The following is a 13842-nucleotide window of genomic DNA, read 5'->3' as shown; positions in this document are numbered from 1 at the left end:
CCCCTCCGTGCGGGTGCGGGTGCCGGTGTGGGTGGTGTCTCAGGAAAGGTGCAAAGCTGGGACGTGGCTTCCAGCCGGTGCAGTGGGATCTGGCCGGGTGCGGGGAGCGGGGAGCGGGGAGCGTGCCCCTCGTGAAGTGCCGGGTGGGGGGGGAGGGGGGGGGGTTGTGTGCGGGCTTGGGGTGCGTGGCGGGGCGGGGCGGGGCGGGGCCGGGCCAGGCCAGGCCGCTTTGCTGGCCCGGGAGGGGCAGAGGGATCCGTGGCTGGGATGTGTTTGGCCCCAGCAGCCGCGCTCCCTGGGGAGAGAGGGACCCAGGGAGGGAGGGGGGAGGGGCGGCGGGCGCCAAAGGAGAGGTCAAGGAGGCCAAAGGCCAAAGGCCAAAAGCGAAAAAGCCTACAGCACCCGGTATTCCCAGGCGGTCTCCCATCCAAGTACTAACCAGGCCCGACCCTGCTTAGCTTCCGAGATCAGACGAGATCGGGCGCGTTCAGGGTGGTATGGCCGTAGACGCGGGCGGCTGGCGCTGGGCGCCTCAAGAGCCTGCTCCACGCGTCCCCAGCCCAGCGGGTGCGGCGCTTCACCCGTGCACGCGCCTGCCTGCCTGCCTGCCTGCCGCCGCCCTCCGCCGCGGGCCCCGGGCGGGTGGCGGAGGCCGCGCAAGAGGACCCTGGCAAGGCGCTGAGGCGCAAGCCCCGGCGTTCTCCGATCCCGGGACTCTTGCAGGCCGCTCCCGGCTTGGCCCCACGCCCGCCTCCGCTTCCATCCGGCACCGCACCGGACCGCACGTCACCGCACCAGGTCGGGCTACTCACTGGCAAGAGGGTGGAAGCGAGCGTGGGGCATCCGGCCGGCCGTGCCTTCCGGGGCCCGCCCCGCCGGGGTGTCGGCGCCTCCTCCCCAGCCCCAGGGCGAGCGCAGCCAGCCACCCGGCCTTCTCCTCCCGTCTGCCCCACCTGGTGCATACCCACCCCGGAGGCGCCAGCGCCCCCAGTGAACATCAACAGCCCGAGCCCGCTGCCCTAGCGGGGCCTCGCGAAATGCCAGGGACCCTGCCTGGGGATGAGGGCTCGAGGGAGGGGAGAGGTCCAGGACCCAGGGAGCCCAGGCGTGTGGCGGAGTGGGAGTCTGGGGTCTCGCGGCCCCGCCCGCCCGCTCCTGGTTCTCGCATCCACCCACCCAGCCCCCACCCTCCAGTCCCCGGGCGCCAGCCTCCGGTCCCGCCCTCACCGCACACCCCCCCACCCCTCCGTGCGGGTGCGGGTGCCGGTGTGGGTGGTGTCTCAGGAAAGGTGCAAAGCTGGGACGTGGCTTCCAGCCGGTGCAGTGGGATCTGGCCGGGTGCGGGGAGCGGGGAGCGGGGAGCGTGCCCCTCGTGAAGTGCCGGGTGGGGGGGGAGGGGGGGGGTTGTGTGCGGGCTTGGGGTGCGTGGCGGGGCGGGGCGGGGCGGGGCCGGGCCAGGCCAGGCCAGGCTGCTTTGCTGGCCCGGGAGGGGCAGAGGGATCCGTGGCTGGGATGTGTTTGGCCCCAGCAGCCGCGCTCCCTGGGGAGAGAGGGACCCAGGGAGGGAGGGGGGGAGGGGCGGCGGGCGCCAAAGGAGAGGTCAAGGAGGCCAAAGGCCAAAGGCCAAAAGCGAAAAAGCCTACAGCACCCGGTATTCCCAGGCGGTCTCCCATCCAAGTACTAACCAGGCCCGACCCTGCTTAGCTTCCGAGATCAGACGAGATCGGGCGCGTTCAGGGTGGTATGGCCGTAGACGCGGGCGGCTGGCGCTGGGCGCCTCAAGAGCCTGCTCCACGCGTCCCCAGCCCAGCGGGTGCGGCGCTTCACCCGTGCACGCGCCTGCCTGCCTGCCTGCCTGCCTGCCGCCGCCCTCCGCCGCGGGCCCCGGGCGGGTGGCGGAGGCCGCGCAAGAGGACCCTGGCAAGGCGCTGAGGCGCAAGCCCCGGCGTTCTCCGATCCCGGGACTCTTGCAGGCCGCTCCCGGCTTGGCCCCACGCCCGCCTCCGCTTCCATCCGGCACCGCACCGGACCGCACGTCACCGCACCAGGTCGGGCTACTCACTGGCAAGAGGGTGGAAGCGAGCGTGGGGCATCCGGCCGGCCGTGCCTTCCGGGGCCCGCCCCGCCGGGGTGTCGGCGCCTCCTCCCCAGCCCCAGGGCGAGCGCAGCCAGCCACCCGGCCTTCTCCTCCCGTCTGCCCCACCTGGTGCATACCCACCCCGGAGGCGCCAGCGCCCCCAGTGAACATCAACAGCCCGAGCCCGCTGCCCTAGCGGGGCCTCGCGAAATGCCAGGGACCCTGCCTGGGGATGAGGGCTCGAGGGAGGGGAGAGGTCCAGGACCCAGGGAGCCCAGGCGTGTGGCGGAGTGGGAGTCTGGGGTCTCGCGGCCCCGCCCGCCCGCTCCTGGTTCTCGCATCCACCCACCCAGCCCCCACCCTCCAGTCCCCGGGCGCCAGCCTCCGGTCCCGCCCTCACCGCACACCCCCCCACCCCTCCGTGCGGGTGCGGGTGCCGGTGTGGGTGGTGTCTCAGGAAAGGTGCAAAGCTGGGACGTGGCTTCCAGCCGGTGCAGTGGGATCTGGCCGGGTGCGGGGAGCGGGGAGCGGGGAGCGTGCCCCTCGTGAAGTGCCGGGTGGGGGGGGGAGGGGGGGGGTTGTGTGCGGGCTTGGGGTGCGTGGCGGGGCGGGGCGGGGCGGGGCCGGGCCAGGCCAGGCCAGGCTGCTTTGCTGGCCCGGGAGGGGCAGAGGGATCCGTGGCTGGGATGTGTTTGGCCCCAGCAGCCGCGCTCCCTGGGGAGAGAGGGACCCAGGGAGGGAGGGGGGGAGGGGCGGCGGGCGCCAAAGGAGAGGTCAAGGAGGCCAAAGGCCAAAGGCCAAAAGCGAAAAAGCCTACAGCACCCGGTATTCCCAGGCGGTCTCCCATCCAAGTACTAACCAGGCCCGACCCTGCTTAGCTTCCGAGATCAGACGAGATCGGGCGCGTTCAGGGTGGTATGGCCGTAGACGCGGGCGGCTGGCGCTGGGCGCCTCAAGAGCCTGCTCCACGCGTCCCCAGCCCAGCGGGTGCGGCGCTTCACCCGTGCACGCGCCTGCCTGCCTGCCTGCCTGCCTGCCGCCGCCCTCCGCCGCGGGCCCCGGGCGGGTGGCGGAGGCCGCGCAAGAGGACCCTGGCAAGGCGCTGAGGCGCAAGCCCCGGCGTTCTCCGATCCCGGGACTCTTGCAGGCCGCTCCCGGCTTGGCCCCACGCCCGCCTCCGCTTCCATCCGGCACCGCACCGGACCGCACGTCACCGCACCAGGTCGGGCTACTCACTGGCAAGAGGGTGGAAGCGAGCGTGGGGCATCCGGCCGGCCGTGCCTTCCGGGGCCCGCCCCGCCGGGGTGTCGGCGCCTCCTCCCCAGCCCCAGGGCGAGCGCAGCCAGCCACCCGGCCTTCTCCTCCCGTCTGCCCCACCTGGTGCATACCCACCCCGGAGGCGCCAGCGCCCCCAGTGAACATCAACAGCCCGAGCCCGCTGCCCTAGCGGGGCCTCGCGAAATGCCAGGGACCCTGCCTGGGGATGAGGGCTCGAGGGAGGGGAGAGGTCCAGGACCCAGGGAGCCCAGGCGTGTGGCGGAGTGGGAGTCTGGGGTCTCGCGGCCCCGCCCGCCCGCTCCTGGTTCTCGCATCCACCCACCCAGCCCCCACCCTCCAGTCCCCGGGCGCCAGCCTCCGGTCCCGCCCTCACCGCACACCCCCCCACCCCTCCGTGCGGGTGCGGGTGCCGGTGTGGGTGGTGTCTCAGGAAAGGTGCAAAGCTGGGACGTGGCTTCCAGCCGGTGCAGTGGGATCTGGCCGGGTGCGGGGAGCGGGGAGCGGGGAGCGTGCCCCTCGTGAAGTGCCGGGTGGGGGGGGAGGGGGGGGGTTGTGTGCGGGCTTGGGGTGCGTGGCGGGGCGGGGCGGGGCGGGGCCGGGCCAGGCCAGGCCAGGCTGCTTTGCTGGCCCGGGAGGGGCAGAGGGATCCGTGGCTGGGATGTGTTTGGCCCCAGCAGCCGCGCTCCCTGGGGAGAGAGGGACCCAGGGAGGGAGGGGGGGAGGGGCGGCGGGCGCCAAAGGAGAGGTCAAGGAGGCCAAAGGCCAAAGGCCAAAAGCGAAAAAGCCTACAGCACCCGGTATTCCCAGGCGGTCTCCCATCCAAGTACTAACCAGGCCCGACCCTGCTTAGCTTCCGAGATCAGACGAGATCGGGCGCGTTCAGGGTGGTATGGCCGTAGACGCGGGCGGCTGGCGCTGGGCGCCTCAAGAGCCTGCTCCACGCGTCCCCAGCCCAGCGGGTGCGGCGCTTCACCCGTGCACGCGCCTGCCTGCCTGCCTGCCTGCCTGCCGCCGCCCTCCGCCGCGGGCCCCGGGCGGGTGGCGGAGGCCGCGCAAGAGGACCCTGGCAAGGCGCTGAGGCGCAAGCCCCGGCGTTCTCCGATCCCGGGACTCTTGCAGGCCGCTCCCGGCTTGGCCCCACGCCCGCCTCCGCTTCCATCCGGCACCGCACCGGACCGCACGTCACCGCACCAGGTCGGGCTACTCACTGGCAAGAGGGTGGAAGCGAGCGTGGGGCATCCGGCCGGCCGTGCCTTCCGGGGCCCGCCCCGCCGGGGTGTCGGCGCCTCCTCCCCAGCCCCAGGGCGAGCGCAGCCAGCCACCCGGCCTTCTCCTCCCGTCTGCCCCACCTGGTGCATACCCACCCCGGAGGCGCCAGCGCCCCCAGTGAACATCAACAGCCCGAGCCCGCTGCCCTAGCGGGGCCTCGCGAAATGCCAGGGACCCTGCCTGGGGATGAGGGCTCGAGGGAGGGGAGAGGTCCAGGACCCAGGGAGCCCAGGCGTGTGGCGGAGTGGGAGTCTGGGGTCTCGCGGCCCCGCCCGCCCGCTCCTGGTTCTCGCATCCACCCACCCAGCCCCCACCCTCCAGTCCCCAGGCGCCAGCCTCCGGTCCCGCCCTCACCGCACACCCCCCCACCCCTCCGTGCGGGTGCGGGTGCCGGTGTGGGTGGTGTCTCAGGAAAGGTGCAAAGCTGGGACGTGGCTTCCAGCCGGTGCAGTGGGATCTGGCCGGGTGCGGGGAGCGGGGAGCGGGGAGCGTGCCCCTCGTGAAGTGCCGGGTGGGGGGGGAGGGGGGGGATTGTGTGCGGGCTTGGGGTGCGTGGCGGGGCGGGGCGGGGCGGGGCCGGGCCAGGCCAGGCCAGGCTGCTTTGCTGGCCCGGGAGGGGCAGAGGGATCCGTGGCTGGGATGTGTTTGGCCCCAGCAGCCGCGCTCCCTGGGGAGAGAGGGACCCAGGGAGGGAGGGGGGGAGGGGCGGCGGGCGCCAAAGGAGAGGTCAAGGAGGCCAAAGGCCAAAGGCCAAAAGCGAAAAAGCCTACAGCACCCGGTATTCCCAGGCGGTCTCCCATCCAAGTACTAACCAGGCCCGACCCTGCTTAGCTTCCGAGATCAGACGAGATCGGGCGCGTTCAGGGTGGTATGGCCGTAGACGCGGGCGGCTGGCGCTGGGCGCCTCAAGAGCCTGCTCCACGCGTCCCCAGCCCAGCGGGTGCGGCGCTTCACCCGTGCACGCGCCTGCCTGCCTGCCTGCCTGCCTGCCGCCGCCCTCCGCCGCGGGCCCCGGGCGGGTGGCGGAGGCCGCGCAAGAGGACCCTGGCAAGGCGCTGAGGCGCAAGCCCCGGCTCTCCGATCCCGGGACTCTTGCAGGCCGCTCCCGGCTTGGCCCCACGCCCGCCTCCGCTTCCATCCGGCACCGCACCGGACCGCACGTCACCGCACCAGGTCGGGCTACTCACTGGCAAGAGGGTGGAAGCGAGCGTGGGGCATCCGGCCGGCCGTGCCTTCCGGGGCCCGCCCCGCCGGGGTGTCGGCGCCTCCTCCCCAGCCCCAGGGCGAGCGCAGCCAGCCACCCGGCCTTCTCCTCCCGTCTGCCCCACCTGGTGCATACCCACCCCGGAGGCGCCAGCGCCCCCAGTGAACATCAACAGCCCGAGCCCGCTGCCCTAGCGGGGCCTCGCGAAATGCCAGGGACCCTGCCTGGGGATGAGGGCTCGAGGGAGGGGAGAGGTCCAGGACCCAGGGAGCCCAGGCGTGTGGCGGAGTGGGAGTCTGGGGTCTCGCGGCCCCGCCCGCCCGCTCCTGGTTCTCGCATCCACCCACCCAGCCCCCACCCTCCAGTCCCCGGGCGCCAGCCTCCGGTCCCGCCCTCACCGCACACCCCCCCCACCCCTCCGTGCGGGTGCGGGTGCCGGTGTGGGTGGTGTCTCAGGAAAGGTGCAAAGCTGGGACGTGGCTTCCAGCCGGTGCAGTGGGATCTGGCCGGGTGCGGGGAGCGGGGAGCGGGGAGCGTGCCCCTCGTGAAGTGCCGGGTGGGGGGGGAGGGGGGGGGTTGTGTGCGGGCTTGGGGTGCGTGGCGGGGCGGGGCGGGGCGGGGCCGGGCCAGGCCAGGCCAGGCTGCTTTGCTGGCCCGGGAGGGGCAGAGGGATCCGTGGCTGGGATGTGTTTGGCCCCAGCAGCCGCGCTCCCTGGGGAGAGAGGGACCCAGGGAGGGAGGGGGGGAGGGGCGGCGGGCGCCAAAGGAGAGGTCAAGGAGGCCAAAGGCCAAAGGCCAAAAGCGAAAAAGCCTACAGCACCCGGTATTCCCAGGCGGTCTCCCATCCAAGTACTAACCAGGCCCGACCCTGCTTAGCTTCCGAGATCAGACGAGATCGGGCGCGTTCAGGGTGGTATGGCCGTAGACGCGGGCGGCTGGCGCTGGGCGCCTCAAGAGCCTGCTCCACGCGTCCCCAGCCCAGCGGGTGCGGCGCTTCACCCGTGCACGCGCCTGCCTGCCTGCCTGCCTGCCTGCCGCCGCCCTCCGCCGCGGGCCCCGGGCGGGTGGCGGAGGCCGCGCAAGAGGACCCTGGCAAGGCGCTGAGGCGCAAGCCCCGGCGTTCTCCGATCCCGGGACTCTTGCAGGCCGCTCCCGGCTTGGCCCCACGCCCGCCTCCGCTTCCATCCGGCACCGCACCGGACCGCACGTCACCGCACCAGGTCGGGCTACTCACTGGCAAGAGGGTGGAAGCGAGCGTGGGGCATCCGGCCGGCCGTGCCTTCCGGGGCCCGCCCCGCCGGGGTGTCGGCGCCTCCTCCCCAGCCCCAGGGCGAGCGCAGCCAGCCACCCGGCCTTCTCCTCCCGTCTGCCCCACCTGGTGCATACCCACCCCGGAGGCGCCAGCGCCCCCAGTGAACATCAACAGCCCGAGCCCGCTGCCCTAGCGGGGCCTCGCGAAATGCCAGGGACCCTGCCTGGGGATGAGGGCTCGAGGGAGGGGAGAGGTCCAGGACCCAGGGAGCCCAGGCGTGTGGCGGAGTGGGAGTCTGGGGTCTCGCGGCCCCGCCCGCCCGCTCCTGGTTCTCGCATCCACCCACCCAGCCCCCACCCTCCAGTCCCCGGGCGCCAGCCTCCGGTCCCGCCCTCACCGCACACCCCCCCCACCCCTCCGTGCGGGTGCGGGTGCCGGTGTGGGTGGTGTCTCAGGAAAGGTGCAAAGCTGGGACGTGGCTTCCAGCCGGTGCAGTGGGATCTGGCCGGGTGCGGGGAGCGGGGAGCGGGGAGCGTGCCCCTCGTGAAGTGCCGGGTGGGGGGGGAGGGGGGGGGGTTGTGTGCGGGCTTGGGGTGCGTGGCGGGGCGGGGCGGGGCGGGGCCGGGCCAGGCCAGGCCAGGCTGCTTTGCTGGCCCGGGAGGGGCAGAGGGATCCGTGGCTGGGATGTGTTTGGCCCCAGCAGCCGCGCTCCCTGGGGAGAGAGGGACCCAGGGAGGGAGGGGGGGAGGGGCGGCGGGCGCCAAAGGAGAGGTCAAGGAGGCCAAAGGCCAAAGGCCAAAAGCGAAAAAGCCTACAGCACCCGGTATTCCCAGGCGGTCTCCCATCCAAGTACTAACCAGGCCCGACCCTGCTTAGCTTCCGAGATCAGACGAGATCGGGCGCGTTCAGGGTGGTATGGCCGTAGACGCGGGCGGCTGGCGCTGGGCGCCTCAAGAGCCTGCTCCACGCGTCCCCAGCCCAGCGGGTGCGGCGCTTCACCCGTGCACGCGCCTGCCTGCCTGCCTGCCTGCCTGCCGCCGCCCTCCGCCGCGGGCCCCGGGCGGGTGGCGGAGGCCGCGCAAGAGGACCCTGGCAAGGCGCTGAGGCGCAAGCCCCGGCGTTCTCCGATCCCGGGACTCTTGCAGGCCGCTCCCGGCTTGGCCCCACGCCCGCCTCCGCTTCCATCCGGCACCGCACCGGACCGCACGTCACCGCACCAGGTCGGGCTACTCACTGGCAAGAGGGTGGAAGCGAGCGTGGGGCATCCGGCCGGCCGTGCCTTCCGGGGCCCGCCCCGCCGGGGTGTCGGCGCCTCCTCCCCAGCCCCAGGGCGAGCGCAGCCAGCCACCCGGCCTTCTCCTCCCGTCTGCCCCACCTGGTGCATACCCACCCCGGAGGCGCCAGCGCCCCCAGTGAACATCAACAGCCCGAGCCCGCTGCCCTAGCGGGGCCTCGCGAAATGCCAGGGACCCTGCCTGGGGATGAGGGCTCGAGGGAGGGGAGAGGTCCAGGACCCAGGGAGCCCAGGCGTGTGGCGGAGTGGGAGTCTGGGGTCTCGCGGCCCCGCCCGCCCGCTCCTGGTTCTCGCATCCACCCACCCAGCCCCCACCCTCCAGTCCCCGGGCGCCAGCCTCCGGTCCCGCCCTCACCGCACACCCCCCCACCCCTCCGTGCGGGTGCGGGTGCCGGTGTGGGTGGTGTCTCAGGAAAGGTGCAAAGCTGGGACGTGGCTTCCAGCCGGTGCAGTGGGATCTGGCCGGGTGCGGGGAGCGGGGAGCGGGGAGCGTGCCCCTCGTGAAGTGCCGGGTGGGGGGGGGAGGGGGGGGGTTGTGTGCGGGCTTGGGGTGCGTGGCGGGGCGGGGCGGGGCGGGGCCGGGCCAGGCCAGGCCAGGCTGCTTTGCTGGCCCGGGAGGGGCAGAGGGATCCGTGGCTGGGATGTGTTTGGCCCCAGCAGCCGCGCTCCCTGGGGAGAGAGGGACCCAGGGAGGGAGGGGGGGAGGGGCGGCGGGCGCCAAAGGAGAGGTCAAGGAGGCCAAAGGCCAAAGGCCAAAAGCGAAAAAGCCTACAGCACCCGGTATTCCCAGGCGGTCTCCCATCCAAGTACTAACCAGGCCCGACCCTGCTTAGCTTCCGAGATCAGACGAGATCGGGCGCGTTCAGGGTGGTATGGCCGTAGACGCGGGCGGCTGGCGCTGGGCGCCTCAAGAGCCTGCTCCACGCGTCCCCAGCCCAGCGGGTGCGGCGCTTCACCCGTGCACGCGCCTGCCTGCCTGCCTGCCTGCCTGCCGCCGCCCTCCGCCGCGGGCCCCGGGCGGGTGGCGGAGGCCGCGCAAGAGGACCCTGGCAAGGCGCTGAGGCGCAAGCCCCGGCGTTCTCCGATCCCGGGACTCTTGCAGGCCGCTCCCGGCTTGGCCCCACGCCCGCCTCCGCTTCCATCCGGCACCGCACCGGACCGCACGTCACCGCACCAGGTCGGGCTACTCACTGGCAAGAGGGTGGAAGCGAGCGTGGGGCATCCGGCCGGCCGTGCCTTCCGGGGCCCGCCCCGCCGGGGTGTCGGCGCCTCCTCCCCAGCCCCAGGGCGAGCGCAGCCAGCCACCCGGCCTTCTCCTCCCGTCTGCCCCACCTGGTGCATACCCACCCCGGAGGCGCCAGCGCCCCCAGTGAACATCAACAGCCCGAGCCCGCTGCCCTAGCGGGGCCTCGCGAAATGCCAGGGACCCTGCCTGGGGATGAGGGCTCGAGGGAGGGGAGAGGTCCAGGACCCAGGGAGCCCAGGCGTGTGGCGGAGTGGGAGTCTGGGGTCTCGCGGCCCCGCCCGCCCGCTCCTGGTTCTCGCATCCACCCACCCAGCCCCCACCCTCCAGTCCCCGGGCGCCAGCCTCCGGTCCCGCCCTCACCGCACACCCCCCCCACCCCTCCGTGCGGGTGCGGGTGCCGGTGTGGGTGGTGTCTCAGGAAAGGTGCAAAGCTGGGACGTGGCTTCCAGCCGGTGCAGTGGGATCTGGCCGGGTGCGGGGAGCGGGGAGCGGGGAGCGTGCCCCTCGTGAAGTGCCGGGTGGGGGGGGAGGGGGGGGGTTGTGTGCGGGCTTGGGGTGCGTGGCGGGGCGGGGCGGGGCGGGGCCGGGCCAGGCCAGGCCAGGCTGCTTTGCTGGCCCGGGAGGGGCAGAGGGATCCGTGGCTGGGATGTGTTTGGCCCCAGCAGCCGCGCTCCCTGGGGAGAGAGGGACCCAGGGAGGGAGGGGGGGAGGGGCGGCGGGCGCCAAAGGAGAGGTCAAGGAGGCCAAAGGCCAAAGGCCAAAAGCGAAAAAGCCTACAGCACCCGGTATTCCCAGGCGGTCTCCCATCCAAGTACTAACCAGGCCCGACCCTGCTTAGCTTCCGAGATCAGACGAGATCGGGCGCGTTCAGGGTGGTATGGCCGTAGACGCGGGCGGCTGGCGCTGGGCGCCTCAAGAGCCTGCTCCACGCGTCCCCAGCCCAGCGGGTGCGGCGCTTCACCCGTGCACGCGCCTGCCTGCCTGCCTGCCTGCCTGCCGCCGCCCTCCGCCGCGGGCCCCGGGCGGGTGGCGGAGGCCGCGCAAGAGGACCCTGGCAAGGCGCTGAGGCGCAAGCCCCGGCGTTCTCCGATCCCGGGACTCTTGCAGGCCGCTCCCGGCTTGGCCCCACGCCCGCCTCCGCTTCCATCCGGCACCGCACCGGACCGCACGTCACCGCACCAGGTCGGGCTACTCACTGGCAAGAGGGTGGAAGCGAGCGTGGGGCATCCGGCCGGCCGTGCCTTCCGGGGCCCGCCCCGCCGGGGTGTCGGCGCCTCCTCCCCAGCCCCAGGGCGAGCGCAGCCAGCCACCCGGCCTTCTCCTCCCGTCTGCCCCACCTGGTGCATACCCACCCCGGAGGCGCCAGCGCCCCCAGTGAACATCAACAGCCCGAGCCCGCTGCCCTAGCGGGGCCTCGCGAAATGCCAGGGACCCTGCCTGGGGATGAGGGCTCGAGGGAGGGGAGAGGTCCAGGACCCAGGGAGCCCAGGCGTGTGGCGGAGTGGGAGTCTGGGGTCTCGCGGCCCCGCCCGCCCGCTCCTGGTTCTCGCATCCACCCACCCAGCCCCCACCCTCCAGTCCCCGGGCGCCAGCCTCCGGTCCCGCCCTCACCGCACACCCCCCCCACCCCTCCGTGCGGGTGCGGGTGCCGGTGTGGGTGGTGTCTCAGGAAAGGTGCAAAGCTGGGACGTGGCTTCCAGCCGGTGCAGTGGGATCTGGCCGGGTGCGGGGAGCGGGGAGCGGGGAGCGTGCCCCTCGTGAAGTGCCGGGTGGGGGGGGAGGGGGGGGGTTGTGTGCGGGCTTGGGGTGCGTGGCGGGGCGGGGCGGGGCGGGGCCGGGCCAGGCCAGGCCAGGCTGCTTTGCTGGCCCGGGAGGGGCAGAGGGATCCGTGGCTGGGATGTGTTTGGCCCCAGCAGCCGCGCTCCCTGGGGAGAGAGGGACCCAGGGAGGGAGAGGGGGAGGGGCGGCGGGCGCCAAAGGAGAGGTCAAGGAGGCCAAAGGCCAAAGGCCAAAAGCGAAAAAGCCTACAGCACCCGGTATTCCCAGGCGGTCTCCCATCCAAGTACTAACCAGGCCCGACCCTGCTTAGCTTCCGAGATCAGACGAGATCGGGCGCGTTCAGGGTGGTATGGCCGTAGACGCGGGCGGCTGGCGCTGGGCGCCTCAAGAGCCTGCTCCACGCGTCCCCAGCCCAGCGGGTGCGGCGCTTCACCCGTGCACGCGCCTGCCTGCCTGCCTGCCTGCCTGCCGCCGCCCTCCGCCGCGGGCCCCGGGCGGGTGGCGGAGGCCGCGCAAGAGGACCCTGGCAAGGCGCTGAGGCGCAAGCCCCGGCGTTCTCCGATCCCGGGACTCTTGCAGGCCGCTCCCGGCTTGGCCCCACGCCCGCCTCCGCTTCCATCCGGCACCGCACCGGACCGCACGTCACCGCACCAGGTCGGGCTACTCACTGGCAAGAGGGTGGAAGCGAGCGTGGGGCATCCGGCCGGCCGTGCCTTCCGGGGCCCGCCCCGCCGGGGTGTCGGCGCCTCCTCCCCAGCCCCAGGGCGAGCGCAGCCAGCCACCCGGCCTTCTCCTCCCGTCTGCCCCACCTGGTGCATACCCACCCCGGAGGCGCCAGCGCCCCCAGTGAACATCAACAGCCCGAGCCCGCTGCCCTAGCGGGGCCTCGCGAAATGCCAGGGACCCTGCCTGGGGATGAGGGCTCGAGGGAGGGGAGAGGTCCAGGACCCAGGGAGCCCAGGCGTGTGGCGGAGTGGGAGTCTGGGGTCTCGCGGCCCCGCCCGCCCGCTCCTGGTTCTCGCATCCACCCACCCAGCCCCCACCCTCCAGTCCCCGGGCGCCAGCCTCCGGTCCCGCCCTCACCGCACACCCCCCCACCCCTCCGTGCGGGTGCGGGTGCCGGTGTGGGTGGTGTCTCAGGAAAGGTGCAAAGCTGGGACGTGGCTTCCAGCCGGTGCAGTGGGATCTGGCCGGGTGCGGGGAGCGGGGAGCGGGGAGCGTGCCCCTCGTGAAGTGCCGGGTGGGGGGGGAGGGGGGGATTGTGTGCGGGCTTGGGGTGCGTGGCGGGGCGGGGCGGGGCGGGGCCGGGCCAGGCCAGGCCAGGCTGCTTTGCTGGCCCGGGAGGGGCAGAGGGATCCGTGGCTGGGATGTGTTTGGCCCCAGCAGCCGCGCTCCCTGGGGAGAGAGGGACCCAGGGAGGGAGGGGGGGAGGGGCGGCGGGCGCCAAAGGAGAGGTCAAGGAGGCCAAAGGCCAAAGGCCAAAAGCGAAAAAGCCTACAGCACCCGGTATTCCCAGGCGGTCTCCCATCCAAGTACTAACCAGGCCCGACCCTGCTTAGCTTCCGAGATCAGACGAGATCGGGCGCGTTCAGGGTGGTATGGCCGTAGACGCGGGCGGCTGGCGCTGGGCGCCTCAAGAGCCTGCTCCACGCGTCCCCAGCCCAGCGGGTGCGGCGCTTCACCCGTGCACGCGCCTGCCTGCCTGCCTGCCTGCCGCCGCCCTCCGCCGCGGGCCCCGGGCGGGTGGCGGAGGCCGCGCAAGAGGACCCTGGCAAGGCGCTGAGGCGCAAGCCCCGGCGTTCTCCGATCCCGGGACTCTTGCAGGCCGCTCCCGGCTTGGCCCCACGCCCGCCTCCGCTTCCATCCGGCACCGCACCGGACCGCACGTCACCGCACCAGGTCGGGCTACTCACTGGCAAGAGGGTGGAAGCGAGCGTGGGGCATCCGGCCGGCCGTGCCTTCCGGGGCCCGCCCCGCCGGGGTGTCGGCGCCTCCTCCCCAGCCCCAGGGCGAGCGCAGCCAGCCACCCGGCCTTCTCCTCCCGTCTGCCCCACCTGGTGCATACCCACCCCGGAGGCGCCAGCGCCCCCAGTGAACATCAACAGCCCGAGCCCGCTGCCCTAGCGGGGCCTCGCGAAATGCCAGGGACCCTGCCTGGGGATGAGGGCTCGAGGGAGGGGAGAGGTCCAGGACCCAGGGAGCCCAGGCGTGTGGCGGAGTGGGAGTCTGGGGTCTCGCGGCCCCGCCCGCCCGCTCCTGGTTCTCGCATCCACCCACCCAGCCCCCACCCTCCAGTCCCCGGGCGCCAGCCTCCGGTCCCGCCCTCACCGCACACCCCCCCACCCCTCCGTGCGGGTGCGGGTGCCGGTGTGGGTGGTGTCTCAGGAAAGGTGCAAAGCTGGGACGTGGCTTCCAGCCGGTGCAGTGGGATCTGGCCGGGTGC

At 73.6% G+C, this 13842-nt stretch overlaps 11 non-coding genes across 11 annotated transcripts; all 11 read right to left on the bottom strand.

Moving 5' to 3' along the window:
- Positions 1-390: 390 nt before the first annotated feature.
- LOC131494117 (5S ribosomal RNA) lies at positions 391-509 on the bottom strand. The gene has a single exon (XR_009253183.1). It is a non-coding gene; the product is annotated as a 5S ribosomal RNA (ribosomal RNA).
- Positions 510-1636: 1127 nt separating this feature from the next.
- On the bottom strand, positions 1637-1755 carry LOC131494115 (5S ribosomal RNA). The gene has a single exon (XR_009253181.1). It is a non-coding gene; the product is annotated as a 5S ribosomal RNA (ribosomal RNA).
- Positions 1756-2887: 1132 nt separating this feature from the next.
- On the bottom strand, positions 2888-3006 carry LOC131494114 (5S ribosomal RNA). Its single transcript, XR_009253180.1, has one exon. It is a non-coding gene; the product is annotated as a 5S ribosomal RNA (ribosomal RNA).
- Positions 3007-4137: 1131 nt separating this feature from the next.
- On the bottom strand, positions 4138-4256 carry LOC131494113 (5S ribosomal RNA). Its single transcript, XR_009253179.1, has one exon. It is a non-coding gene; the product is annotated as a 5S ribosomal RNA (ribosomal RNA).
- Positions 4257-5387: 1131 nt separating this feature from the next.
- LOC131494112 (5S ribosomal RNA) lies at positions 5388-5506 on the bottom strand. Its single transcript, XR_009253178.1, has one exon. It is a non-coding gene; the product is annotated as a 5S ribosomal RNA (ribosomal RNA).
- A 1130-nt stretch (positions 5507-6636) lies between these two features.
- On the bottom strand, positions 6637-6755 carry LOC131494111 (5S ribosomal RNA). Its single transcript, XR_009253177.1, has one exon. It is a non-coding gene; the product is annotated as a 5S ribosomal RNA (ribosomal RNA).
- Positions 6756-7888: 1133 nt separating this feature from the next.
- Positions 7889-8007, bottom strand: LOC131494109 (5S ribosomal RNA). Its single transcript, XR_009253175.1, has one exon. It is a non-coding gene; the product is annotated as a 5S ribosomal RNA (ribosomal RNA).
- Positions 8008-9139: 1132 nt separating this feature from the next.
- On the bottom strand, positions 9140-9258 carry LOC131494108 (5S ribosomal RNA). Its single transcript, XR_009253174.1, has one exon. It is a non-coding gene; the product is annotated as a 5S ribosomal RNA (ribosomal RNA).
- Positions 9259-10390: 1132 nt separating this feature from the next.
- LOC131494107 (5S ribosomal RNA) lies at positions 10391-10509 on the bottom strand. Its single transcript, XR_009253173.1, has one exon. It is a non-coding gene; the product is annotated as a 5S ribosomal RNA (ribosomal RNA).
- Positions 10510-11641: 1132 nt separating this feature from the next.
- Positions 11642-11760, bottom strand: LOC131494106 (5S ribosomal RNA). Its single transcript, XR_009253172.1, has one exon. It is a non-coding gene; the product is annotated as a 5S ribosomal RNA (ribosomal RNA).
- Positions 11761-12890: 1130 nt separating this feature from the next.
- On the bottom strand, positions 12891-13009 carry LOC131494105 (5S ribosomal RNA). The gene has a single exon (XR_009253171.1). It is a non-coding gene; the product is annotated as a 5S ribosomal RNA (ribosomal RNA).
- Positions 13010-13842: the final 833 nt, after the last annotated feature.

This window comes from Neofelis nebulosa, chromosome 13, assembly GCF_028018385.1.
Source record: "Neofelis nebulosa isolate mNeoNeb1 chromosome 13, mNeoNeb1.pri, whole genome shotgun sequence".
Lineage (NCBI taxonomy): Eukaryota > Metazoa > Chordata > Mammalia > Carnivora > Felidae > Neofelis > Neofelis nebulosa.
The sequence above is the reverse complement of the archived record's forward strand: the minus strand, read 5'-3'. Positions and strand labels throughout refer to the sequence as shown.